Genomic DNA, 27,500 nt, shown 5'->3' with positions numbered 1-27,500 from the left:
ACCATTTCAGACCCGCCCCCAACCCGCCCATTTCTGGTTTTCATGGGGGCGGGACGAGGGGTGGGCAGCCAACCCGCTCCCAGGAGGCGGATTGGGCCTTAAAATTTTTCAAGGAGGCTCCAGGCCTCCGTTTTTAACTAATTCCCCATTTCAACCCGGGGGGCTGGGATTCCCGGGCCTTCTGTTTTACGCCTCGTGAAAGGAGGCGAGAAGGCCCGAGACTGCAGGTAGGTGCCTAGAAAGGCAAAGTTTGTGTGCTCAGAGGAGCAAGAGTGCTTCCCCCAGGCCCAACAAGCCTACCCGCACCGACCCCTCCCTCCCACGATTGCGAGCCCCCCCAATCGTGGACACTCCCAATCGAGGACCCCCCCCCCCAAATCGCAGATCCCCCCCCGATCATGGACCCTCCCTGATCCCGACCCCGATCCTCCCCCTCCGACCCCGACCCCGATCCTCTGACCCCGATCATCTGACCCTGATCACTCGACCCCCTACCCCGATCCTTCGACCCCCAACCCTCCCGCTCAATGATTGTGGACCCTCGCGATGATCCCCGATCCTGACCCCCCCCCCGTGACTGACCCCCAATCCCATCCCACATGACTCGCGACCCCATGCCCACCCGTGCCCACCCTATGCCCACCTGTGCCCCTTAACCACCTGTGCCCCTTGCCCACCCATGCCCCCGTGCCTTACCATGGCCCCCCCATCCCCCATGCCACCCCAATCCATGCTAAGACTTAACTGCAGACGTCCTCTCCCTGGCTGGTCTCCAATGGACTGAGACCAGCCTGTCAATCAGCCGGTCAGTCAAACGGGAAACCGACAAAAAAAATGTCCTGATGTCAAAATCGCAAGTTTCCCGACCTCAAATTGACCCCCCTCACCTCCTTCCCGGCTCTGTTTGAACATCAAGCCCTAGGTGTCTGACTTCACCCCCTCCCCCCCCCTCCCACCAAGGGTAGTCGTGATTGTCTTTCCAAGCAGGCCAAAAACTGGACTCCGATGCCTCAGTATGATCAGTGACAGTATTCCAAAGAGACGCACCAATTGTGGTCACCACCTGCATGAACAAGGCTTCATTTGAAGCTATATGGTGCTTAAGTTGTAGCACTCTCATCTCTGAGTCAGAAGGTCGTGCATTCAAGCCCTACTGCAGAGCCTTGAACACATAATTTAGGCTGACACTCCAGTGCAGTACTGAAGGAGTGCTGCACTGTCAGAGCTGCTGTTTTTTGAAATGAGATGTGAAACTGAAGCCCTGTCCGCCCTCTCAGTTTGACGTAAAAGATCCCACGACCCTATCTGAAGAAGAGCAGGGGAGTTCTCCCAGTGTCTTGGCCAAGATTTGTCCCTCAACTAACTACACTAAAACAGATTATTTGGTCATTTATCTCAATGCTGTTTGTGGGACCTTGCTGTGCGCAATTTGACTGCCACATTTCCCCACATTACAACAGTGAATACACATCAAAAGTACTTCATTGGTTGTGAAGCGCTTTGGGGTGTCCTGAGATGTGAAAGACACTATATAAATGCATGTTCTTCCTTTCTTTTTCTTAATGGCAGACATCTCTTACTGCAAGGTATTACTCAACTGGTTAGTAGAATCTGCAATTCTAGCAAGCACAGTTTGTAACATAGTCCATAAGGAATCAAATGATTAGTAAACCCATTCATGCTTATGAAGCACCTTCCATTTCATAGCTGTTAGGTCAGATTCAAAAGATACCTATGCCATAGAATGCCTCCACTCTGCAGTAGCCAGTCCTTCTCATTCCATCTTCAGATACCTTTGGTTTGCCTATAAAACAACAGTTCAAAAGTGATTCATTGATTGTGAAGCAATGTGGGATGTCCTGTGGATGTGAAATGTGCTATATAAATGCAAGATTCTTTCTTTGTCACCTATGTGCTTTCCACACTTATGAAAAGTGTTTCCTCTTCAAAACCAATAAAATCTTCTGGAGTGTCTAAATTTGGGCTGGCGCTTCTTTCAAGCGAAGATCTTTGGACGAGGGACACATTTTCTGCCCTAAGGTCCAGGCATATCTGTATAAACAAGAGAATGGCACACAATGAGTACAAGCATAGTTAGATATTTTGTTGCTGCATAGACAATAATAACAACAACGACTTGCATTTATATAGCTCCTTTGTTGTAGAAAATCATCACAGAGACGTAAAGAAAAATAAATGCCGAGCCAGGTACTGAGATATTGGGAGGGGTGACCCAACGCTTGGTCAAAGATGTGGGTTTTAAGGAGGATCTTAAAGGAATAGAGAGAGGTATAGGGGATTAGGGCAAGAATTCCAGACTGTGGGTCCTAAGTGGCCGAAGGCATAGTTGCCAATGGTCAGATAAAGGGAGGGGGGAACGCACTGTAGGCCGGAATCAGAGGAACAGAGAGCTCAGGGAGATTATAGGCCTGGAGGAGGTTACAGAGATAGGAAGGGGTGAGGCCATGAAGGGATTTAAAAACAATGATGAGAATTTTAAATTGAAGGCATTGGGACAACAGGGACCAGCGAAGACAGGGGTGATGGGTGAGCAGAGCTTAGTGTGAGATAGGATATGTGCAGCAGAGTTTTGGATGAGCTGAAGTTTGTAGAGGGTGCAGAATGGGAAACCGGTCAAGAGAGCAATTGAATAATAGTCTGGAGGTGACAAAATAATGGATGTGGGTTTCAGCAGAAAATGGGCTGAATTAGGGGTGGAGTCGGGCGATGTTACAGAGTGGAAGTAGATGGTTTCTGTAATGGAGAGGATATGGAGTTGGAAGCTCAGCTCGATGTCGAATAGGATGCTGAGGTTGCAAACAGTCTGGTTCAGCCTGAAAGAGTGGCCAAGGAGAGGAATGGCATTGGTATCAAGGGTATGGAGTTTTAATAAGTGGTGAAAGATCATGGGGGGAGAAATGGTCCTTATTGCACCTGCTTTCCAGGCAGAAAATGGGGGCAAAAATGTCCAATTTCATGCAGCTATGTCCCACGCCCCAAGGATATGTGAAAAATGTCTGAACCCACCTAAAACAAGCAGCTGGTCCCTTGCATATGTTAATGAGTGGCCTAACGCCAGGTCTGAACTTAGTATTATTGGGTCTATGCATGGCCTAGCCAGCAGTCCTTAAAGGTCACCACAAAAAAGCCAAATATTTTTCATATACTTACCTTAATATGGAGCCAGGAGGAGCAGGATCCCCACTCCACCCCTATTCTCATACTGCCTCCCCTGTTCGCCTCGCCCCCAGGACTTAACTTAAGGCTGCTGCCAGCAAGACAGCCAGCCTAAATTGGAGGGCACCACAGCAGAAAGCTGCTTCTGTATGCTCAACTGGTGCTTGCAGCTATCCCAAATTATTAAGATTAAGCCCAAAGACCAATTTTGGGTGGTCCTCAGGCTGACGCCTTCTGGTGCATGCAGCCTGGTTCCTGTATGAAAACAGGCACGAACAAATCTATCCCTGATGGCTTTATTTTTCCTGATATTTAACTGGAGGAAATTGCAGCTCACCCAAGACTGAAGATTACAGAAGCAATCTAACAATGGAGAGGCAATGGAGAGGTAGAGCTGGGTTCATAAGTATGCATGTGGAAGCTGACTCCCCGTGGATAATGTTACCAAGAAACAGCATGCAGGTGAGGAAGAGGCAGAGGCCAAGGACGGATCTTTGGGAGACTCCCCCAGTGACGGTGCACGGGTAGGAAAAGAGTAGAGATGCTCTAGCTACAATTAGATAAATAAGAGTGAAACCAAGGAAAGGCAATCTCACCAAACTGGATGATGGAGAGGAGGATGGTACAGTCAAGCGGCAGAGAGTTCATGGAGGGATAATGCCCCATGGTCACAGTCATAGAAAGTGTTGTTTGTGACTTTGGAAGGGCCATTTCAGTTTTGTTGGAGGAGTGAAAACCTCATTGGAGGGAATCAAACAGGGAGTTAAGGGAGAGATGGGCAAGGATCTGGGAGGTAACATCATATTTAAGGACTTTGGAAAGGGAGATTGGCGATGGGATGACTGTAAATGAGGTGGTAATTGGCAAGGACACAGGGGTCAACGGTGAATTTTTTGAGGATGGGGTGCTGATGGCTGTTTAGAAAGGGAGAACTGCAGTGCCGGTGGAGAGGGAACCATTTACAATGTCAGCTAGCATGAGGGCCAGGATGGGTAAGAGTCGGATGGCCAGCAGCTTCGTGGGAATAGGGTTGAGGGCGCAGCAGGATGGTTGGTCTCAATCATGACATGAGCATGGACAGGGCATGGGAGAAGAACTAGATAGAGACTACACTACCAATAGCTGCAGTTCACCTTACTTCCTTTTTGGGGGTGAGTGATAAAGATACATTCACCAATCTGCTCTCCCAGCAGGGAGCTATGCTTGAAGGTAGTGCAGGTCAGGCAATCAGCCTGATGGGGTTGTAATCCTACCTCTGACTTCTGCTTCCTTCAAGTGCACTTCCCACTGGGAGCACAGGATCGACAAATTTACTGTATAGTGCTTAACATGGGGAGATCAAAAGGAAAGGAAAAGTTTTTAAAAAGTGAGGATTAAAAAATAAACAAGTGGAATATTAAGACACAAAAACAAGTGATAGTTGTACAGTAACTAACTACATAAGAAATGAACACTGAGAGGTGTAGAGGAACAAAGGAACCTTGGAGTGCATGTCAACATATCCCTGAAGGTAGCAGAACAGGTAGATAAGGTGGTTAAAAAGACATACGGGATGCTTTCCTTTATTAGCCAAGGCATAGAATATGTCTGAGGTTATACTAGAACTGTATAAAACAATGGTTAGGCCACAGATTGAGTACTGCGTACAGTTCTGGTCACCACATTACAGGAAAGGTTTGATTGCACTAGAGAGAATACTAAGGAGATTTACGAGGATGTTGCCAGAGCTGGAGAATTTTAACTATGAGAAAAGATTGGATAGGCTGGGGTTGTTTTCTTTGGTACAAAGAAGGCTGTGGGGTGATTTAATTAAGGTGTATAAAATTATGATGGGACTAAATGGATGGATAGGAAGGACTTATTTCCCTTAGCAGAGGGGTCAGTGACCAGGGTGGACAGATTTAAAGTAATTGGTAGAAGGATTAGAGGGGAGCTGAGGAGAAACTTTTTCACCCAGAGGGTGGTGGGGGGCTGGAACTCACTGCCTGAAAGGGTGGTAGAGGCAGAAACCCTCAACTCATTTAAAAGTACGTGGATGTGCTTTTGAAGTGCCGTAACCTACAGGGCTCTGGATCAAGTGCTGGAAAGTGGGATTAAGCTGGATAGCTCTTTTTCGGCCGGCATGGACATGATGGGCCAAATGGCCTCCTCCTGTACAGTAACTTTCTATGATTCTATGATACTATGATAAGAAATGAACAGAAACTTGTAGGTTGTTGTTAACTGCATATGCTGATCCCAGATTGATACAAAAATCATCTTATCAGTAGCTTGTTGCAGTTGTTACTGGACTGGAAAGTTCATATCATTACAAGTTAGAAAGAATGCTGGACCGTCTTAATTTTTTAGAAGTGATATCCCACAAACCACTAAGAAAAAAGGTTTATTACTAATAATTTCACTCCACAGCAATTCAGTTTTTGACTGAACTTGATAATTGTAATTTAAAAAGGAACCAGAGGGCTTTTATACGGCTCGTTGAACTAAATATGCTTCTTTAACTGACTTTTCAATTTTGGCAAATACAAACTATCAATGTTCATCAAAACAGCAGAAGGCCACAGTGAGTAGTCAGCATGGCTTTAGAGGTAATCGGTCATGCTTCACAAGTCCACTGCAATCTCAGAGAAGCTAACTAACTTAACTGAAGAAGGTTACCCAGTGGCCATCATTTATGTGGGGTGTCTTAATAAAACTTGGCAAACAAGACTGCTGTGATTTTGGCTTTAAACCCAAAAGCTTTTCTCATTTACACAGGCAGCTTCACTATGTGAGCTTATGTTCCCTACAATCTGGAACTTAACCTCATAGAAATAATATCCAGGATATAGCATGTGCAGGGAAAATTATGCTCCATTTTATAGTTGTAAACTTGCTATTGGATAGTATATAGGATTCCGCTATGTTTCATATTACTTCAGAAGACAGATAATATCAGCTATGTCAAACACTTTTCATCACAGGCAAAATTATTAATTAGGTTTATTCACAGTCATTTAAAGAAGCAATAGTATATATTGAACACTTCATAACAAAACAGAATAAATCTGGAAACAGATTACAAAGGGCTAATCAGACAAACCCAGTCAGGCAAGTCCTTTTGATTTCTTTGTATAGAATTTCAGCACTTCTCATGAAGGAAATAAACATTTTTAATCCTGGGTGAAAGCATAATCTAGGAATTACATAATTGTAATCTTATGAAGCATAATGTACCTCCATCACCTATAACAAGATAGATCAAACTATGAGCACAGAATGTATTTTTTATACTCATGGGCCTAGAAATTCTTTCACCCCGGCACAACTAGGCCTGAGGCACACCCGATATTGGGCCTCATTTACGAGACAGATAAGCTGCAGACGCCTGCTGAGTGTCTCCCAGGATTTTAATTTTGGGCCATAGGCCCTGGTTGATGGGAGAAAGTGATTGGGAGAGAGGAGTCGAACAGGAGTGGGGGAGGTGGGAGTGAGCGAGAGGTGCGGGAGGTGATCAGGAGAGGAGAGATGCGATCGGGAGGGGCAAGAGATGATTGGGAGATAGGAGATGTGATCTGGGGGGGGGAGGGGTTAATCGGAGGAGTGGTAAAGTTATCAGGAAGGGGGGCAATTGGGTGAGGGGGGAAGTGATCAGAAGGGGGCTGAACAGGGGCCCGCAATGGTCTTCGGCGCTGCAGTGGAGCCAGAAGGAGCATTCCTGTTCCACCCGGCTCCACATTCAGGTAAGCGTTTTCTTTTAAAAAACGTACATTTTTGGTATGGCCTCCAGCGGTCCCTTTAAGGACCGTCAGTTAAGCCACATCAGACCACATGTTCCTGAACCCAGCCGACCCGGTGCCAGCTGCGTTCAGAGCAGCTCAATTTCATAAAGGGGGGGCTCAAACAGGCATTATTCGCCTACGACTAACACCTATTTCAAGCATGGGCCCTGGACCAAAATGGCCGGTGGTGAACTTCTGGCGTGTAATGAGTGTACACTTCCCGCCCGTCATATTGGATGCTTAGATGCCCATTTTGCGCTTGAAAAATGGGCGTGGCACCATTGAATTTCTCGGCTACGACCTCTTTCAAGAACAGGCTTTGAAGGCCTATCTGTCAGATAAGAAAGGTAATTGACTGATCAGGAATCTTTCCAACCAATAGACAGTAAAAATGAAGGTAATTATCTGGGGGTGTTGATGAGAACTGCAAATATACATCATTTGAGTTTGGTAACTTTGCCACAGTTTCAACCCACGATAGACATTTAATGCATTCCATTCACACCTGGTTCAAAGCCGCTTTAATTTAACTGTTTTATTTTAATCAAAAGCAAGTAGCTTTCGTCCTGCAACCCATCCTAGTCAATATATTAGCCTGTCAACACATGTTGGCCCCTTGTCATCCAGACTTCTCATCCCCGAGCAAACAATGCTGATCTTAATGACAGGACAGCTCTGCTTTGCGTGTGATATTTTTAAACTGCTATGTTTAAAACCAAGTGAAAAGACAAACCTTGGACAAGAATTCCATTTTTGTCGCATTGATAATTTATGTGGAGTTTTAGAAAGCATTTAATAAAGTTGGCATGCAAGGCTTTTTTGAAAAGATTAATACTTGTGGAATTAATGACAATTAATTGAGCTGGAGACTGGCTTGACATAGGAAGCAAAAGATGATAAATGAACAAGCCTCTGTCTGGGGGAGGGGGCATTTGTTCTTGGTTTCTGTCTGTGTACATAATTCATAAATGATATGTAAGGAGTCTTACAACACCAGGTGATAGTCCAACAGCTTTATTTGAAATCACAAGCTTTCGGAGCTTTCACAAGCTCCGAAAGCTTGTGATTTCAAATAAAGCTGTTGGACTATAACCTGGTGTTGTAAGACTCCTTACATTTGTCCACCCCAGTCCATCACCGGCATCTCCACATCATAAATGATATGGGCAAGGCTACATATAGTAATATTAGCAAATTTGTTAAAGGCAAATTACCAATGTAAAGGAAAGTGATTGCATTTGCTTGGGTCAAGACAAATTAAATGGATGGGCTAAGGATAAATGTAAGGTATTTACATTGGAACAGGTGACCAGAAGCATGGTACACAATAGAAACATAAAGAATTTGGGTGATATTATGAATCAGTTGCTTAAAGTTGCCATTTATTGTGGAAGCGGGTGTCAACAAGTCTAACCAAACACCAAGATGCATCTTGAGAGCATTCAATTGTAAGTCAAAACAGATTATTTGAATCCTTAGTGATTACTGTAAGGCCATGTTGAGAATATTATATGCCATTTTGGACGCCATGGTCTTAAAAGGATATTGATGAAATGGAGAGAATTCAGAGAAGAATAAAACCAGGTTCCATCATTTCTGGCAATATAACCCAATTATGTGCTCCTAGGGTCAGCTTATTTGAATAATTAGCATAGGTTCCGAGCACAGCTTTGCTGTTGTGCCAAGGGCTGGGCTGACAGGGCATGTGGATAAACGGGCTAACAGCTCAAATTTAAAGGAATGTGCCTCATTTCAAGGTATGCGGCTGCATATGAGGACAGCTATTATTTCAGACTTTACAAAGGCTGAAAATTGATTCAAAATATTTATCAGCCTTTGCTAAAGCTTTGGAGGTGAAGCATGGCCGGCTGCAATTTTTGCACAGGCTTCTGGGCAGGCGCCCAAAAGCATTGGTGTCCTTCTTTAAAAAGGAAGATCAGGGTCTGATGATCTGACTGCAATTTAACTCAGGCCTGAGTGGGGAGGTATTGTGGTTTTTTCACCCAGCTGAACAGAGTCAGGAACTGCCAGGAAGATGAAGAAGCCCAAATGTATTTTTAAAAAATTTTTCTTTGTGGGGCTTGTTTGTGTGGATTGCCATAGTGAAAGTTATATCATTGCTATAAGCAAGTTAAAAGTGGTATATTCTGAATCTCAACTCACAGAGCTGTTTTGGGAATGTTTACACTTTTCTAAGTGTTGCCTTGTTTTGGGAGTGACTGATTTTCTTTATGTTTTTAACTTTTTGGGTTGTTTTTATTACATTCAGTTAGCTGAAATGTTTTTGTGTGAAGTTTGCCATGTTATTTTGCATCTTTAGATATTGTTCATTTCTTCCCCTTTTTACCTCCTACCATTAACCAACTTTTCAGCCACCTAAACTTAAATGAGCACTTCAGCTAAATGTCCCACCCACCAAAACATTAACAGTCCTGTCCAAATGTGCTGTAGTACAGAGACTAAATGCACCATCACCAACATAAAGGCCAATTTTAACTGCCGGTGCAGAATGGTTTGCCGGTGGGAGGAGATTGAATTACAGTTCTCTTAAGCAGTCATGCAGACTGCACAGATGCGGCTAGTGGACCCACCCCACAGTCATCATCAGACCTTGCAGGATGCTTTTCACACTGCATAATGACTGCAGAAAATATTGATGCACAGATACCATCCAGGTCAGAGGTTGGGTATTCTGCAGTGAGTGACTCACCTCTTGACTCCCCAAAGCCTTTCCACCAACTACAAGGCACAAATCAGGAGTGTGATGGAATACTCTCCACTTGCCTGGATGAGTACAGCTCCAACAACACTCAAGAAGCTCGATACCATCCAGGATAAAGCAGCCCGCTTGATTGGCACCCAATCCACTACCTTAAACATTCACTCCCTCCACTACCATCGCACTGTGGCTGCAGTGTGTACCATCTACAGGATGCACTGCAGCAACTTGCCAAGGCTTCTTCGACAGAATCTCCCAAACTCGCGACCTCTGCCACCTAGAAGGACAAGGGCAGCAGGTGCATGGGAACACCACCACCTGCACATTCTCCTCCAAGTCGCACACCACCCTGACTTGGAAATATATCACTGTTCCTTCATCGTCGCTGGGTCAAAATCCTGGAACTCCCTTCCCAACAGCACTGTGGGAGAACCTTCACCACATGGACTGCAATGGTTCAAGGTGGCGGCTCATCACTACCTTCTCAAGGGCAATTAGGGATGGGCAATAAATGCTGGCCTTGCCAGCGACGCCCATATCCCATGAATGAATTTTTAAAATCCTTCTTTTAAATACAGGTTCTGTGAGGTCTGGATTCCGGAGCTTTACAGCTAGGGAAGGATGGGAGCTGGCTGTCAGGCCAGCAGGTTCCTGCTCCTCCTCTGTCTCCACAGCCTGCTCCTGCTCACTTGGATTCTGTGATTCACCTGATGCACTCACCTCAAAGCAATGACCTAAATCCCTTGGGCTGGATGTATCTGTGCTAGTGCTTGCTATGGGCTGGATGTATCTGTGCTAGTGCTTGCAATGGAGTGAATGAGTGAGACTGAGTGCTGTGAGGTGCTACGGCTGCAGCTTCTGCTTTAGGAAGGCTTATGAAATAGAAGATGTATTAAAAGGATAGTTGAAATGTAGGCATGAAATAGGGCTTACAAAGCTAATGTATGTCATGATTAGTTGCTGCAAAGTATGCATCTGAGTAAGTGAGTGCGTGAAGGAAGAATAACAAGAAAAAGATAGGTTCTTATGAAGAGTTGGAGCCCAAAATCCCAACTTACTGTTCTCTGACCAACTGGCGTTCTGTTTCTCTAGTACTTTTTGTTTATTGTTTAAGAAAAGGATAGAACTAGCTCTAAGCTTCAAGGAGTCCTCCAGGTTCACCATGGCTCAATCTCTCTACATTCTCAGACCCCACCATGTCCAGCGTGGCACGCTTATATTGACTGAGGGATCTAAAGTAAGGACCACCTACTCTGGTTCTGCTCCCTCACCTTATGCACTGCCTTGTCCCACAAGCAGAGAAATTGAGTAAATTTCTATCTTTACCACTTTGGTGTTATGATTTGCTCGGGCAGAGTGCAGAGAGGAAAATTGGTCGGGGAGGGTCACGTGCTGTAATGGAGCCTACCTGATATTCCTTCCATTTAAATTAATGGAAGGATAATTAAGTGGGCCATGTTAAAGATGCACGATCCTCCCTGCACAATCTTCCTCTCTTTGTTCTGCCCACTCAAGTGATGCTTAACATCCAGGTGTAATGGTGAAAATCTACCCCATAATGTTGAGATGTTGGAAGTTTGAAGCGCACACAGATGACAGCTTAGTGACCAGCCTGCATCCCCACTTCTGTATGACTAAATGAACAGTCATCAGCAGGCAAGCTGTGTGAGCTCACCCTTCCAAAAGGTTATGAAACTGCAACTTCCAACGAAGTGACAGTAATAAAATGTGCCTTGCTTCAGTAGGGCCGTGGACATGATGCTTGGAAAAAGCTGTTTACAGAGGGGATGGCATGCATTCTGAGGCATTGTGTAACAAGATGATAAACTCTTTGTAACATGCTTAATTTACCCACCTACATGATATGGTGCAATGACGTCCTGTGGTATTCAACTTTTTGGCCATCTGCTCCCATGTTCTCTGGATGTTTGACACTGCAGTGGCGCTGGTAGCCACCTCATTGCAAGCAGTCTGGATATCTTTTCTGTGATGAGGGAGCCAAAGAGGGTGATCCTCCTCTGCTGCACTTCTTCCACAAGCACTTCTAAACATGCCTCAGAAAATAGAAATGACTTGCCCCTGCCTTAACCCCTCTTCTTCTGAAACCCTTATTCATGCTTTTGTCACCTCCCATTCTTCACAAACTGCAACTTGTCCAAAATTCAGCTGCTCATATCCCGTCCCACACTAAATTCCACTCATCCATAACTCCCATCCTCACTGACCTGCACTGGGTCCCTGTCCTTCAATGTATTAAATTTAAATTCCTTGTCCTCATTTTCAAATCCCTCCAAGGCCTTGCTCCACCCTATCTCTGCAACCGCTTCCAGGTTTATTGCATTCCTTCAGTCCTCTGACTCTGGCCTTTCATATATCCTCCCTTCCAATGATGGCAAAGCTTTCAGCTGCTTTGGCCCTACCCTCTGGAACTCCTTCCTTAAACCTGTGCCTCTCCACTACTCTTTCCTCCCTTAAAAGCTTTCTCATATATTTGACCAGCTTTTGGGCACTCCTCCTAATCTCTCCCTCCGTGGCTCATCATTTGTTTCTCTATTTATTTCCATTTGTGAAACAACCTGGTACTATTTTTAATATTAGGCACTATGTAAATGCAAGTTGTTGTTATTTCTCCATGAGTGCCCTTCAAAAATGAATTAATCTCTTTTTTAAATAGCACCTGTGGCCTTTAAAGTCTGTAACTGTGTACTGTTTCCTGCTTTCCCCCACCGACAGTGAGCTCATGCAGGCAGGACCAATCCAGTCTGGGAGTTCACTATGACTAGCTAATGAGGCTAACCTCATGAAACCAGCCCAACATGATATCAGAAAGCATTGGGTTCAATTTTGAAATGGTGGCGGGTTGGCAGCGGGGGAGGGGAAGGGGAAGGTGCCCTTGACAAACCCGAATAAACAAAACTTACCGTTTCCGACACAATCGCATCGTAATTGATGGTGAGTAATGTGCTCTCCGGGTTTCGCGCCCGGCAGCCAGCCTGATTGACAGGCTGGCTGTTGTCAGGAGCTGCAACACGGTGGGGGTGGGGGGGGAGAGGAAGAGAGAGCGCGAGACGTCATCCAGCACTGGAACGGAAGATCGGGGAGGGGGGAGGGAGGAGAGGGGAAGATCGGGGGAGGGAGGAGAGGGGAAGATCGGGGGGGGGAGGAGAGGGGATGATGGGGGGGGGGAGGAGAGGGGATGATGGGGGGGGAGGGAGAGGGGATGATGGGGGGGGGAGGGAGAGGGGATGATGGGGGGGGGAGGGAGAGGGGATGATGGGGGGGGGGAGGGAGAGGGGATGATGGGGGGGGGAGGGAGAGGGGATGATCGTGGGGGGAGGGAGAGGGGATGATCGGTGGGGGAAGATCGGGGGGAGGGGGAGGAGAGGGGAAGATCGGGGGGGGGAGGAGAGGGGATGATGGGGGGGGGGAGGAGAGGGGATGATTGGGAGGGGAGGAGAGGGGATGATTGGGAGGGGAGGAGAGGGGATGATCGGGGGGGGGAGGGAGAGGGGATGATCGTGGGGGGAGGAGAGGGGATGATCGGGGGGGATGATCGGGGAAGATCGGGGGGAGGGGGCGGAGAGGGGAAGGAGAGGGGAAGATCGGGAGGAGGGGGAGATCGGGGGACATCGGGGTGGAGAGGGGAAGATCGGGAGGGGGAGGAGAGGGGAAGTTCGGGAGGGTGAGGGGGCGATCGGGGGACATCGGGGTGGAGAGGGGAAGATCGGGAGGGGGAGGAGAGGGGAAGTTCGGGAGGGTGAGGGGGAGATCGGGGGACATCGGGGTGGAGAGGGGAAGATCGGGAGGGGGAGGAGAGGGGAGGTTCGGGAGGGTGAGGGCGAGATCGGGGGACATCGGGGGTGAAGAGGAGGAGATCGGGGGGGGGTGAAGAGGGGGAGATCGGAGAGGTAGACATCGGAGCAGGGTGGAAAGGTAGGTTGATTTTGTGTTTTAATGAGGTACATTTGGCTCATTAACTATCATCCGGATTCGGGAACCCCGCAGACACGAGTGCGTCCGTGGGGAACTCAAAAGTTGGCGGTTTGGAGCCGGGCTCCGAACCCAAACGGGATTTCCCCGATTTTCGGAGCCCCCCCGCCCCCAACGCACCCACAATTTCCCTGGAAAATCGAGCCCATTATATTTGCTGATCCGAGGCTGTATTGATGTGGATCAGTATTGCCAAACAGTTACTTTTCTAATTCTGAATGTTGCCTGTTGGGGTACATTGCTCTAGCTGCCAAGACTATCTCTGCAATTTGTTGCACAATCATGTAATTGTAACTGAACAAAATGTGCCACCGTTCTCTTATTCTCCCTTTCTTTCATCTATTCTGCTTTTCTTTTTCATTTCTATTGTTCATTTTAGCTATCTGTATCTTTTGATTCATCTATCTATTCACCTTCCTTTCCTCCTTGCTTATTTTTCAATGAATAACAGTGTTGGGTCTTATTAGAACAAAATCAGAAATGCATTTATAAAGAAACCATTTACGATATCTCCACACACTTACGGAGTCATCCTGTAAAGTGAGTTAAAGGAAGGTACAAGGTTTTTATATTAGCATTGCAGCACAAGGAACAACCAGCCCCATTTTGATAAAACATTAAGATTGACAGGGACCTATAATGGCAGAAACCACTATAGGCTTGCCTTGATCCAACTAAATTTATAGGATAGAACTTCTGTAGGGGTTCTCCTGATCACCTACTAGAAAATCAGCAGAAACCCTGGAGAAATGTTTCCATTGATCTTCCACCAAAGTTCCAAGAAATCGGAAGAACGCCCACGGAAATGTTACATATATAGTGCTATATATTTAGTGTTAAAAGTAAAGGCTCAGCATTTTGGCTGCGCACCGACTGTTTCTTGGGTGCAAAACAGCCTATTATGCTTCCAAAATGGCGGGCAGGAAGTGCATGTACATTTCTGGTGAAGGTAGAAGTGCTGGTGGCAAGAGCGCACGCTGGCAGCATCTTAAGTGGGGAATACTTTATTTAAATTCGATCGTCCCCGCACTTTACTCGCCACGTGCTGAATTCGTACAGCACAACGTGGTGCTAACCAGCAGGAAGGGCCCCATACTTACCTGAATGTGGAACCGGGAAGGAGCAGTAATGCTTCTCCCACAAAAGATCATGAGATGCTCCCTCCCCACCCCCCGGCCCAAACCCCGGCCACCGATTTCCCTCCCCGCCCACCAATTTTTTTTCTTTCCCGCCCCCCACCCCCAGCCTTCCCTCCCTGGCTACCATTTTCCCTCCCCGGCCACCAATTTTTTTTTTTTCTTTTCTCACCCCCCCCCCCCCCAACCTTCCCTCCCCGGCCACCGATTTTCCCCCGTCCCCCAGCCCGAGGTCCGATCAACCACCCTTCCTCGCTTACCCAAGGGCTGCTGCAATCTTCATTGTTGATTCGCCAGCAGCTCTGCGCAGCTGACTGGCTCCACTGAAGTGAGGTCCGAGGCCCAATATCAGAGGCGCCTCAGCCCTCGCCGTTGAGGCACAGGGATAGAACCCCCCGTGCCAAAATTGGGCGCGTCCGAGTTTCTAGGCCGTAGTGTTTTGGGGAGTCAGTTCATGATTAATTCCAGGGAACTATTTGGTTTTCCTTTTAAACAAGCAGCCTGCGGTGTGCCTTTAACAATATGTTCCACATACCACTCCCCAGCACTGTCTCCCTCACCTTGGTGAGTACTAAACGTCTGAGAATATTTTGAATAATACATTTAATAAAAGGGTCATAAATAAATCATCATGTCACTCTTGGCCAATCGGGAGCTGAGATTTCACGTATGAGAGGGCACCTTATTTTTTAATAGAGTTGTTGGGAACCAGCCCACATATTCTACTAATTAACAGCCAAGGGACTGTGCCAATTGCCTCCTTCTCACAGCAATGTTATGCTATGTATTCTAAATTTATCATTAAATTAAATATAAACAAAGATTGCTCTTAAAGATAACAATGGTAATGATGCATAATTCATAACTGCGTGTTGAAGATTGACCAGTTGTTTCACCATTCATGAGGGGTTTTATGATCCTAGTAGTGTAGGCCTCTGCCCTTGCAAATATTTAAATTGAAATGTAGGGGAATCTGAATTAAAAATCAGAAACATATAGAATCAATACAGCAAAATAATAAGTAAAATACAGCAATCCATATTACATCTGGCAAAATAGGAATTTTCTGTATGCCGTACTTTTCTTTTCTTCAGACTGGACTATAAATTGTAAGCAGCATATTCCATTTAATTACTCGACACTGAAGCAACGTGACTTCTCAAGTATGTAATGGTAAGAACATATAAGTAGGTATATATCGTAAATAATATCAAAATGGCATTGTTTCCTTACTCATGAATGTTTGAGCAGATTCAGTTCCTGGTAAAGCCAGGAATTGTTTGCTCCAAAAACTCTTTTTCAATGATTGCCATCGTGACCATTCATTTGTGCTGCAGAATATGCTCTATCTATTGCACTGTGGATTTTTACATTGGCACGTCAACAGGGATTTTGGAAGCAGAATGGTTATTCTGAAGGTGGAAATGAGCAAATCAACCATATTCAAAGTCTAGAGGTAAAAGGGCACACGAAGCACTTTAAGTCTGGAAGCATAGATCAGAGCTGCAAAGAGATCAAGATAGGTGGGGAGCTGCTAAAGGGTGTGGAAAGTAACACATCAAAGTTCTACATCATCCTTTCTATTTCAAAAATATTACAAGGATAGAATCATAGGGTGGGACACAGTACAAGATGCATGTGATATTCAAGCTGAAAGGAATATTCCCGCTCCTGGTTTGTCCAGTCATAATTGCGTAACTTAACTGGTGTAAATCCATGCCACAGTTAAGTCATCGAGTCTCCCTCGTGCACATTTTGGCAGCTGCTCTGGACCCAAGCACATTATTTATCTCTCTTTTTTTATCTTGGCCCATTTTGGACCCTGCTCTCCTGTGTCTTTCCCTTTCTGTCACCCAGTCATGCCTCTTTTAATTTCTCCACTCTTGGGGACTTTGCCCACGGTACGAAAGCATAGTGGTTATGTTACTGGACTAGTAATCCATGAGATCTGGACTAATAATCCAGAGCCATGACTTCAAATCCCACCACGGCAGCTAGGGAATTTAAATTCAACGAATTAAATAAAATCTGGAATAAAAAAAACTAGTATCAGTAATGGTGGCCATGAAACTACCGGATTGTCGTTAAAAACCCATCTGGTTCACTAATGTCCTTTAGGGAAGGAAACCTGCCGTCCTTACTCGGTCTGGCCGATATGTGACTCCAGACCCACAGCAATGTGGTTATTCTTAATCGCCCTCTGAAATGGCCTAGCAAGCCACTCAGTGGCGGTTCAAGAAGGCGGCTCACCACCACCTTGCCAGCGACGCCCACATCCCTTGAACGAATATATAAAAAAAATTCAAATGTCTACCCTGAGTTAGATTTTAACTCCCTCCATGTAGTGGGAAACAGGGCGGTAGCGGGATTAAAATGGCATCCCTGATTTAATTTACCCCTCCGCCATGCCTTCAGTTGTCCACGTCTTAAGCTCTGGAATTCCCACGCTAAATCTCTATGCCTCTCTTCTCCTTTAAGATGCACCTTAAAACCTACCTCTATGACCAAACTTTTGGTCACCTGTCCTAATATCTCCTTATGTGGCTCGGTGTCAAATTTTGTCCGATAACGCTCCTGTGATGTGCCTTGGGATGTTTTACTACATTAGAGGCGCTATATAAATGCAAGTTGTTGTTGTTGTTGTTGTTGTTGTTGTTGTTAAAAGGGAGGTGGTAGACTTACCACCTGGTTCCTGCTCTGCCACCATTTTTCTCAGGGACTTCCACTGGATTGCTGAGGCGCCCCCCTGAATTATGCAGGACCCTCATTAATCTCTGCAAATCGGAGAACCGTGACATTCATAGGACCCTAATGCTATTTTAACTGCCCACCAGGCAGCAGAAGACACCCTTCGAGTTAAGTGATAAGATTATTTAGTGCGCTTCTGCAGGCCCCACAAGAATAATGTGGGCTGCTGCAGCCCCTTACCCCGCACCTCCCCCCCCACCCCCCCCCCCCCCCCCCCCCACTCCATCCCTCATAGCAATCATCTACCGTTCCCCGGACCTACCCTTTCCCCAGCCTGTTTGTCACATGCAGCCCACCGCATAAATGTTGAGGAGGCCCAGCCCTCGAAATGGACGAGGTCTCCTGCCGGCACTGTTGGGCATGCTCCGTTAGTTGACTGACCGATGGTTAAAATCTACCCCTAACCCATCACTACTCCTTTGCATTCCTACTGCCCTGTCACCATTGCAGGCTTGAATCCTCCTTGAATAAGCCCATAGGAGGGAATCCAGGCTTCATGAGCAAACAATTTTTTGACGTCTTCAGTTCATCTGTAGTGCTGTGATGTCAGAAGCAGCTTTATAACTGTAATAGCAGCTCTGCACCACAGAAGGACTTATGGACTGCAGCCGTTCAAGAAGAAGGCCCACCACAACCTTCTCAAGGGTAACTAGGAATGGACAATAAATGCCGGCCTTGCCAGCGATGTCCATAATCCCGAGAATGAATAATGAAACAAACTAATTAAATAAAAATAAATCTGCTTTTCCTATTTTCTATTTTTGCTCCCCATATCTGCTCCATTACCAAATCCACTTTCTTCCATCTCCATGGCCTTGCCTACCTTTACCCCATCTCTCTCCTACTGCTATTGAATTTTAGTCCATGCCAGCATCATCTCAAGGCTTGACTTCTTCAGTGCCTTCCTAACTGGCCTCCTTGCATCAACTCTCTTCAAGCTTCAATTCATCCAAAATACTGCAGCCCATAGCCTCGTCTCACTCATCCCCAAACTCCCATCATCTCATCACCCCCGTCTGTCACAAGCTGCACTGGTTCCCTATGCCCCAGCATATCAAATTTTAACATTCTCATTTTTGTTTTCAAATCACTGTATGACCACAATCTACAATGATCTTGCTCACTCCATGATCTCCTCCAACCTTATATCTCTATACATCCCTCTGCTCATCTAACACTGCACTTCCTCTCACCCCTCATTTAGCGACATGCTCCTGCCTTCTGAAATTCTACAGATTTCTCTTCACCTTTCCACTTCTCTCTCTAATTTCAAAACCTCCTTAAAACCCTTCTCTTTTATCGTGCCTTTGTTTCCCCATCCTAGCCTCTTCATTCCCTTCTCCTTTTCCCATGCTTAGTGTCCACCATATATTTATGTTTTCCTTATTGAAATCAATGGACAGGAGATCATGGGCAGCATCCATGTGTGCCCAGAGGGCAGCAGGGCAGGGCTACGCCCAGGAGGAGCACCCAGAACTTCTCTGATGAAGACCTCCAAGACTCCCCTGGACAAGATTGAAAGCAGGAGGCACAGACCCCTGGATTTGCAATCCACCAAGCTGGCCAGGGCTGTCAGTTGTGCCGCCTGGAAGGAAGAGTCACTAACACTCACTGCCAACTCCTCCTTGGGCCATGCATCTCCTGTAGTGTAGGAGGCAAAGAGATGACCTGCTCCCTGACCTTTGCCTGTGCCGCTTTAAAGCATACTACAAAGAGACATACAAGAGTGGTGTTGTGACAGGGCCAGTGGTTCCTCCGTCCTTCCCTCTTAAGAATCACTTGGCCTTAGCTTTGTGACTCCCCCACATCAGTCCAGCTGAAATTATGAACTATATGAAATGGAACTTTAAACCTGCGCCCAACTATGGCATGCCACTGCATGTAGCTGGTTAATAAGTAATTCATTAGACTCTTCAATTTGTGAGAATCTGCAGTGTACAGTGATAGTAAAGTACTTATAGTGCAAAGGGTCATATATGAGCAGAGAATTAATCATTTTAATATTAGGGCTATAACTGCTATACTAAAGAAATGTCTCTGTGATGTATGTATTATTTTTCTACTCGACAAACTACGAACAAAATATTTGGTAATTTGTAAAATATACAGAAGTGACATGGGGTCTGATTTTAGCTCAGAGACGGGAACCCAGCGCGTCCGTAGATATTCGCGTGGGGAACACGGAAGTCAAATACTCTGCGATCACAACTCAATTGAAGCTAAGTATTTGTTCTTCCGGGTTTCCCGCACACCAGCCTATCAATCTGGCTGCCTGTCGGAAGGGAAAGGAGCCGCGAATCGGAGAAGGGGGAGGGAGGGATAGAGAGATTGTGGGCCGAGGGAGAAATTGGAGAGGTGGGGGGATGGGGAGGATGGTGGATGACATCAGGTGGGCCTTGGAGAAGATCAGGGGGTCAGGTGGAGGGGTGGAATCCAGCATCGGGAGGGTGAGGGGGGGCGGCTGATCGCAGGCATCCAATCACACCAGGGGTGAGCTTGTTGGGCCTGGATGAAGCACTCCTGCTCCTCATGGCCCACAAACAGTGCAATAAAGACCCTCACCTCATGGATCTAGCCCTTCCTGCCTGCTTTCACCTGACGTGAATTGGAAGCGATGGGAAACCAGAACAGGTAAGGTTAAATTTGTTTGACATTTCTAATGCACAAAAAGTTAAATGCACAATTATTGCAATGAGGTCCATTGCCCCTTTAAGTATCGTCCCGCTGGCTTTAAGTGTGGATGGGACTTCCGGGTTTCTGTTGCGTGTGCATCCAAATGAACCTGGGTTAAACCCAGAAGTTGGTGCATTGGAGCCGGGATGTTGTCCGGCTCCAAAAATTAACTATTTTTACTGCCCACCCACCCCCAACCCACCCGTTCTAGGGGGTTAAAATTACCCCCATGGTCTTTACTAGATCAGACCAGAAGCTATCCATTTTGTTTAATGCACAAAAGAAATTTAACCTGCTGTTGAAAATTGCAACCAAAAGATGATAAATAAATCAGAAAGCAAAAATCATTTTATCCTTGACAGCAACTGCTACTGGCTGGAAACTCAGGTCAATTGCTAAGCGTAGTTACAAATTTGTTTAGATGACATTATGAGTAGCTGTGCCAAGCAAAACTAAATGCAGCAACGGAGATGGAACAACAATCTAAAGTGATCTTCCCTCTGAGAAGAAATCATGTCAGTCTGATGTTCTTACAGAAACTGTGACTGGAATGATTCAAGAGATTGAGACCTGCAGCAGCAACATCTTTAGCTACCGTTATCCTGCCACTTTCATGTCAATATGAAGTATCTCCATATGCACATTGACATGAAAGTGGCAGCATCATTCTGGAGTCAGATCTGACTCTGCAACACACTAAAGCTAAGCAGTGTGACCCCCTCCTCCAGAGACTATCTCACGCACTTGGGCTTTACACAACTGAAGTATAACTCCAATTCAGTGTGATTTGGGTTTAAAAAGTGATCGGGTTGGTCCATTGAACCTACTGTGCACTTTTAAACTCAGACTTTCACTGCACTAGAATTATACTTCACGTAGTATAAAGTTCGAGTAGTGTCAGATGGCCTCCTTGAGTCTCTCTCTTGCTATTAAAAAAAATAGCCATGGGGGAATGGAGCTCTATGCTCACACATAGAAGTAAGCATACACAGAGCTCGCTCCTGGCAGGCAAGGTTTCATTCATAGGCAAGGGCAGCTATTATACACCTAATATGTTGCTAGCACATTTCACACTCTATATAGCTATTTATCTCAGAATGATGGTGCTGTATGACTACAGTTTTTGATGAGCTGACATCATCTGTTGCAGCTAAGCAATTCTAGGAGGTTCCCAGGATTTCTTTTTACCCCAAAATCCTCTATCTGTGTAGGAGTATTTTAGCCATCGGCCAACTCCCTATGTGTTTCCAAAGACAGAGTTTGTGGTTAATATGCAGTGTTTAGTCTGTTTAACACTTGCATTCAGATGGTGTGATGAAAGAAAAAAGTCTAGCTCCTCACTATGGAATTACTCATGCATTTTGTTTATAAATAAATGATTTTAATAATGCCTGCATTTATTGATTTCAATTATTTTTGTGTTTCTTTAAAATCAAGCAGCATCAGAAATGTACATTTGTAATTTATTTTAATTGATCGAGGCCACCTTGTGAAATAGAATTATATTTTTTCAAAATAAACAGTAACTGAAAATATGGTTCAGTAGAAGAGTTCACATCAACCACAATAACCGTATTAATGTTTTGGCTGGTGTTTCAGAAGAATAGTTTTTCTGGCACAGTGCCGTATACAACCATGTCTGATCTGCTTGCCCTTCATGTGTTGAAAAGTGTTTTTGCAGACGAGTACTAGAATTACTCTCCTATCATGCTCTGCATATTCTGTTTCTGTCCTTGGGATGACCTAGTATGCAATCCCCAGGACTTCAACTCAGAAATCAGAGCTAATCTGTCACAGGGGATGATTCTTAATCTTCTTATATCAAGCTGCACAGTATTCCTTCTCTGATTTATCCTTATAGAACTAAGTTTACATACATTAACCTTTTAAAGTAGTGTAGTCATGTACGACTACAAAATCTTGTGCAACATCTAGGAAACAATGTTATAAATGTGCTTGTGTTCTTCAGGTATTTTTAGTGTAACTGCTGTGGTTTGCAAAAAAATGTACTTATAAAAATATTTACCCTGCATGTGAATACTGGTTAAACATTGTGGGGAGAAAATTGGATAGGGCCTATTATTGGGCGGGGGTAATGCGGTCCACTATTACCCCGCGCCCTGTGCAGGCCGGACAAGACTTTCTGAGGCCTGAGGACTTAACTTCCAGCAAAGTTCTGAATTAGCGTTGACGTGAGGATTCAATGCAATTTGCACTTTCCACCAGCAGGGGGAGCCCCAATCTCTTAAAGGCAGGCTGTCTCTTAAAAATCTCTTAAAGGTACATGTTATTTGCTGAAAATAACAGTCTGCTGTCTGAACGGAGATCAGACATCACACATGCAAAACACAAATGCAGCTCCCGTCCCTATGTTTACAAACTGATGAGTTATGTTAAAACATTGAATAAAGATAGGGAAGGAAAGAAAGGAGGGGGGGGGGTGACAGAATTGATTAAGGAGAATATTGCAGTACTGGAGAGAGAGGATGTCCTGGACGGGTCAAGGACAGAATCTATTTGGTTAGAGTTAAGAAATAAAAGAGGTGCCGTTACACTACTGGGTGTATTCTATAGGCCACCAACTAGTGGGAAGGATAGAGAGGAGCAAATTTGCAAGGAAATTAGAGATGTGCAAAAGCCATAGAGTAGTGTTAACTGGGGACAAATAATAATATAAAGGGCAAAGAGGGGGAGGAATTTTTGAAATGTGTTCAGGATAACTTTCTTGAACAGTACATTTCCGGCCCAACGAGGAAGAAGGCATTGCTGGACTTTGTTCTAGGGAATGAGACGGGCCATGTGGAGCAGGTGTCAGTGGGGGAGCATTTAGGGAAAAGCGATCATAGTTTCATAAGGTTTAGAATAGCTATGGAAAAGGACAGGGACCACTCTAAAGTAAAAACAGTCAATTGGAGCAGGGCCAATTACAATGGGATGAGAACTGATCTGGCCCGGGTAAATTGTAATCAAAGATTGGCAGGCAAAACTGTAATTGAACAATGGGCGGCCTTTAAAGAGGATACGGTTCGGGTACAGTCTAGGCACATTTCCACGAGGTAGAAAGGTAGGGCAACTAAAGCAGAGCTCCCTGGATGACGAAAGAGATAGTGAGTAAGATGAAATGGGGAAAAAAAGGCCGTATGCAGATGTCAGGTTGATAACACAGGTGAGAACCAGGCAGAATATAGAAAGTTCAGAGGGGAAGTGAAAAAGGAAATAAGAGGGGCAAAGAGAGAGTATGAGAATAGACTGGTGGCCACATAAAAAGGAATTCCAAAAGTCTTCTACAGGCATGTAAACAGTAAATGGGTAGTAATAGGAGGGGTGGGGCCAATTAGGGACCATAAAGGAGATCTACGCATGGAGCAGAGGGCATGGCCGAGGTACTAAATGAGTACTTTGCATCTTTACCAAGGAAGAAGATGCTGCCAGAGTCTCAGTAAAGGAAGATATAGTTGAGATACTGAATGGGCTAAAAATTGATAAAGGAGAGGTACTAGAAAGGCTAGCTGTACGTAAAGTAGATAAATCACCCAGTGCGGATGGGATGCATCCTAGGTTGCTGAGGGAAGTATGGGAGGAAATTGCGGAGGTACTGGCCATAATCTTCCAAACATCTGTAGATACGGAGGTGGTGCCAGAAAACTGGAGAATTGCAAATGTTACACACTTGTTCAAAAAAGGGTGTAAGGATAAACCCAGTAACTATAGGCCAGTCAGTTTAACCTCAGTGGTGGAGAAACTTTTAGAAACGATAATCCGGGACTGAATTAACAGTCACTTGGACAAGTGTGGATTGATTAGGGAAAGCCAGCACGGATTTATTAAAGGCAAATCATGTTTAACTAACCTGATAGAGTTTTTTGATGAGGTAACAGAGAGGATAGATGAGGGCAATGCAATTGATGTGGTGTATATGGACTTTCAAAAGGCATTTGATAAAGTGCTGCACGGTAGGCTTATCATCAAGATTGCAGCCCATGGAAAAAAGGGGGTAGTAGCAACATGAATACAGAATTAGCTAAGTGACAGGAAACAGAGAATAGAGAATCATAGAAAGGTTACAGCACTGAAGGAGGCCATTCGGCCCATCGAGTCCGCACCGGCTCTATGCAAGAGCAATCCAGCTAGTCCCACTTCCATACCCTATCCCTGTAGCCCTGCAATTTTTTTTCTTTCAAATACTTATCCAGTTCCCTTTTGAAGGCCATGATTGAATCTGCCTTCACCATTTCCTTGGGCAGTGCATTCCAGATCCCAACCACTTGCTGTGTAAAAAGGTTTTTCCTCATTTCACCTTTGGTTCTTTTGCCAATCACCTTAAACCCATGCCCTTTGGTTCTTGACCTTTCCGCCAATGGGAACAGTTTCTCTCTATCTACTCTGTCTAGACCCTTCATGATCTTGAATACCTCTATCAAATCTCCTCACAACGGTCTGTGTTCCAAGGAGAACAATCCCAGCTTCTCCAGTCTATCCACGTAACTAAAGTCCCTCATCCCTGGAATCATTCTCGTAAATCTCCTCTGCACCCTCTCTAAGTCCTTTACATCTTTCCTAAAGTGCAGTGCCCAGAACTGGATACAATACTCCAGTTGTGGTTGAACCAATGTTTTATAAAGGTTCATCATGACTTCCTTGCTTTTGTACTCTATGCCTCTATTTATAAAGCCTAGGACCCCGTATGCTTTTTTAACCACTTTCTCAACCTGCCCTGCCACCTTCAACGATTTGTGCACATATACCCCCAGATCTCTCTGTTCCTCTACCCCTTTTAGAGTTGTGCCCTTTAGTTTATATTGCCTCTCCACATTTTTCCTACCGAAATGCATCACCTCGCATTTTTCCGCTTTAACGGTAGTGGTGAACGGTTGTTTTTCGGACTGGAAGAAGGTGTACAGTGGTGTTCCCCAGGGGTCGGTGCTGGGACCACTGCTTTTCTTGATATATATTAATGACTTGGACTTGGCACAATTTCAGAATTTGCAGATGACACAAAACTTGGAAGTGTAGTAAACAGCGAGGAGGATAGTGATAAACTTCAAGAGGATATAGACAGGCTGGTGGAAAAAAGCATATGGGATCTTGGGCTTTATAAATAGAGGCATAGAGTACAAGAGTATGGAAGTCATGATGAACCTTTATAAAACACTGGTTCGGCCACAACTGGAGTATTGTGTCCACTTCTGGGCACCACACTTTAGAAAAGATGTGAAGGCCTTAGAGAGGGTGCAGAAGAGATTTACTAGAGTGATTCCAGGGATGAGGGACTTTAGTTACGTGGATAGACTGGAGAAGCTGGGGTTATTCCCCTTGGAACAGAGATGGTTGTGAGGAGATTTGATAGAGGTATTCAAAATCATGAAGGGTCTAGACAGAGAAAAACTGTTCCCATTGGCAGAAGGGTCAAGAGCCAGAGGACATAGATTTAAGGTGAGTGGCAAAAGAACCAAAGGTGACATGAGGAAAAGCTTTTTTACACAGCGAGTGGTTAGGAATGCACTGCCAGGGAAGTTGGTTGAGGCAGATTTAATCACAGCCTTCAAAAGGGAACTGGATAAGTACTTGAAAAGAAAAAATTTGCAGGGCTACGGGGAAAGGGCAGGGGAGTGGGACTTGCTGGATTGCTCTTGCATAGGGCCAGCGCGGACTCAATGGGCCGAATGGCCTCCTTCCATGCTGTAACCTTTCTATGATTCTATGAAAGGTTGCTCACTACTAAATTCCACATTCTCCAATCGGCATGCCAGTCCTCACCAATCTGCCGATCGAGTTTGTACCAGGCCTGCGAGAGAGCATGCACCGAGGTTCTCTGCTGATGCACTAGAGGCTTGGTGCAAGAGGTGAACAGAAGGAGGGACATCCTATATCCACAGTTGGGCAAGAGGCCCTCCAGACATATCCCAAAAGGCAATGGGAGGCAGCGGGAGGCGAAGTCAATGCCAGGTGCACAGCATCATGAACACGGATACAGTGCAGGAAGACGTTCAATGCTTTGACATGAGTGGTCAAGGTGAGTGAGGTCATCATGTCAAGTGGTGTCTCCTACCAATTGCACCACTAGCCGCATCTACAGCTCCACGCACTGCACCCCCCATCACCCACATACCAACTAACTCTTCCCATCAGTTCTCAACTCTTCCACTCAGATGCTTCCTATCACCCTTACACATTACCATTGTTGCAAGCTGCCCACCCACAACTCCCAGGCCACATATACTGGCAGCTATTCAGCCATGACAGGCACATCACCCAGACATACATCCCGTTTTCTTGCAGAAGGTAGCGCATATCAGGAGGCAGCAAGTGGCAGTGGCATTTAGCCCCTTGAGCCTGTTCTGCTATTCAATGAGATCATGGTGGACCTGTGACCTAATTCCATATACCCACCTTAGCCCCATATCCCTTAGTACCCTTGGTTCACAGAAATCCATCAATCTCGGATTTAACATTCACAATTGAGCTAGCATCAACTGCCGTTTGCAGAAGAGCATTCCAAACTTCTCCAACCCTTTGCATGTAGAAGCATTTCCCAACTTCACTTCTGCAAGTCCTGGCTCCAAATGTTAGGCGATGTTCCCTAGTCCTAATATTCAAGTATAGGAGACCTCTAAAAACAGTTACAAATGTATTGGCAGCCAGAAGCAATAATCCAGCCACTAATCTGTAAATCCTGCATGGTCCCTTTAAATAGCGCTGGTGGGGATCCTTCATGCACCCTAAGAAACGTTCAGATGGTCGGGGTTAAGACTGTGCGTTGAGTTGAGCGTTAAGTCCGAAAATGGTGTCTATCACTTTAAATCAGCGTTACACACAGATTGTATCCATTTTCTCCTTACTTTACATGATTCCAGCGTTCAATATTTGCGCATGCACTAACTCCTATATCAAGATGGCGTCCAGCGCACGTCACACTGGAAATGTGCATGCGCAGCCAAGATGCCATCTTGGATGTTGGCGAGGCCGTGTAGCGCCGAAACAATGGGTGTTATATGGCCCAATTTAGCACCCTGTTTGTTTAGCACCACTGATCTTGAAGTAATATGTTTTACATGCTCTTGGTTTAACTGCTTTTTAATTAATTCATAAGTATGGCAGACATGTATCAAAGATACCATTTGTGGAAAAGGAATTTAGTAAATAAAAAGTTGATGCTAATTCCTTATTGTTGAAACTTTATCTGTGAGTAATTGAAATAATTAAATCCTAAGGGTTTATCTGCTTTCTGTTCCCTGCTGTAGTTTCTTTTGCACATTATTAATTATTTGATCAAGTAAGCATCAGGTACATTTTGAG

At 45.3% G+C, this 27,500-nt stretch overlaps 1 long non-coding RNA gene across 2 annotated transcripts in view; it reads right to left on the bottom strand.

The window, feature by feature from the left end:
• The window catches only part of LOC137320474 (uncharacterized), a 117,347-nt gene that overhangs the window by 40,106 nt on the left and 49,741 nt on the right, over positions 1–27,500 (bottom strand). For both annotated transcript variants that reach the window (XR_010962537.1, XR_010962538.1), the window contains exons 2-3: positions 1,909–2,052; positions 1,733–1,804 (exon numbers count right to left, since the gene is read on the bottom strand). This is a non-coding gene — a long non-coding RNA (uncharacterized lncRNA). The remainder of the gene's footprint in view (positions 1–1,732; positions 1,805–1,908; positions 2,053–27,500) is intronic.

This window comes from Heptranchias perlo, chromosome 4 (genome assembly GCF_035084215.1).
Source record: "Heptranchias perlo isolate sHepPer1 chromosome 4, sHepPer1.hap1, whole genome shotgun sequence".
Taxonomy (NCBI): domain Eukaryota; kingdom Metazoa; phylum Chordata; class Chondrichthyes; order Hexanchiformes; family Hexanchidae; genus Heptranchias; species Heptranchias perlo.
This window is presented reverse-complemented; position numbering and strand designations above follow the sequence as displayed.